We start from the raw sequence: 2133 nt of genomic DNA on the forward strand, positions 1-2133 counted from the left end.
TAAAAACTAGAAATAATTATGTGGAGGGCACTGCTTATGGAAGCCATCTTGAGCTATCCACCATCTTAAGAGCTATCCGCCATCTTAGAAACCTTAAGTTTCTATTTCCTTACTGAGCAAACCATTTCCCAGAAACCATGTGACTAACTTCTGGGACACTAATGATTGGCTCCCTCTAACTCATACCTTATTTGCATTTTGGGCAACCAATCAATGCACACCAGCCTATATTTAAAGCATAGTTTGCTCTGCAATAAATGAGACTTGATCAGCACCTTGTCTTGTCTCCACTCTGTGTATGTCTTTGGGAGTTATGTGAGTTTGTGTACGTGTGGGTCCCTTTTCTTACCATCCTCACCTAGGTAACTGTTCGACTGTTCTGCGGGTCGGGACATAATTATAATTCTGGTCTATTTTTTTTCTTTCAGTGAAAATGAGTGATATTTCTCCACTAAGAATTAAGTTTTATGTGGGATTTAATATACACCTTGAATTAATCTGACTTTTCCAAGAAGTGAAGTCTGAGAAAAAATACTTGCATAGATATGTTTTGATGGGAAGAACTCTTTGAAAGACCTGTGAGGGGTGAGAGGTCATGGGTTATTTACAAAAGAGAAGATCCAATAAGTCTCCCTAAGGTCATTCAAAGTCATCTCACAGAAATATGTGATCTAAGTCTTTGTACCCCACATTAGCCAGACATTAGTTTTTTTTTTTTTAATTTTTACTCCACCGAGGAAAACAGCATAGTATTATGTGAGACAGCATCTCTGACGGAGAGTAATGTCTTCAGAGAAACTCTGCTGTAGGCTGTCAGCAACCCAAAATCCTGTGAAGAATATGGGTGCCTTATTTCTGACAGAGGAATCTGGGTGGTGCATTAGAGTATTAATTAAAACTTATCTCTTATACCATTAACATTTATTGAATATAATATTGGGTCATCAGAAAAGTAATGATGAATTTTTCTGTGAATCATGACTTGTGCTTGCTTCAGCAGTACATTTGACTAAAATTGGAATGATACAGAGGAGATTAACATGGCCCCTGTGCAAATTCATGAAACATTTTATATTTTTATTTGAAAATACCAAATGGTTTTATAAAATATTTCTAAACCCTGAAATAAAAAAAAAAAAAAATCATGACTTTTCCAATGGTCTATTTTCTAATTGATCTTTTTTTTCTTTTCTTGAGGAGACTTACAAGGGGAAATTTAGTGAGATGAACTATATGTCCCATGATTCAGGAAACTCAAACTGATAATTGTTATTTCCCACCTCTATTACCAATTCAGGATTGACTATTCTTTTTTCTAATTTCTTTGTTCTTCTAGGTGGCCTACCAGGGGTGGTTGAAGGTGACAACTTCCTGACAACTGAGAGACTTGATCATCATATTCTAATTAAACCATAAGGGCTGCACTTCTCTGTTATTGAACTTGTGCAAGGGAACATCATGAGATATGTAATGGATCATACAGGTATCAAATTGACTAAATTATCTAAGTCAGGATAGAAAGGATTTTGTTTGTTTGTTTGTCCAATTTCTGATGCCCTTATAGCAAGGAAAGTCCAAAGAGAATGAGCAACACTTATAGATTAAGATAAAATGATCTTCTCTGTCTCTGAAGTTCGCATTTAAAGACAAGTAGCTATACTTTCATAGCCCTGTGCTGTGGAGATGTGAAACAAAAACTCCCAAGAGATAAGTCAGAAATGATGGTTAATGAGAACTAATCTTCTACTTATTACCAATACCCATGCTTTCTGTCATTTTTGCTATGGAAAACCACTTGGTTATCATTGATTGAGAGTGTGTATGGCAAACTCGAAGGATATCACATTATCCTTGGTATTATCTTTAATCTAGCATTTTAGCTACACTTAATTTTTATTTTTTAAGGTTTACTCATTGAGAGAGAGACACACAAAGACAGACAGACATACTCAATAGGGTCTCATCTTGCTGTGATTCCCTTACCTAAGCCCTCTGCTAGTCACAGTCTTGGATGCTCATTCCTGGCATGTTTTAGGTTGACTCAGAATCCAAACTCACCATCAGCCATGGGACTTCCAGCACTGTGAATGAATATTCCACATCTGCACCACTCTGGCTCGGTCAGTATTTTTT

The 2133-nt window shown here is 36.4% G+C and overlaps 1 pseudogene; it reads left to right on the plus strand.

Annotated features, from left to right (window-relative positions):
• The first annotated feature begins 984 nt into the window (after positions 1-984).
• On the plus strand, positions 985-1079 carry LOC114009443 (uncharacterized; annotated as a pseudogene).
• The last annotated feature ends 1054 nt before the right edge of the window (positions 1080-2133 follow it).

Source organism: Tupaia chinensis, unplaced genomic scaffold (assembly GCF_000334495.1).
Source record: "Tupaia chinensis unplaced genomic scaffold, TupChi_1.0 Scaffold000536_1, whole genome shotgun sequence".
NCBI classification, from domain to species: Eukaryota; Metazoa; Chordata; class Mammalia; order Scandentia; family Tupaiidae; genus Tupaia; species Tupaia belangeri.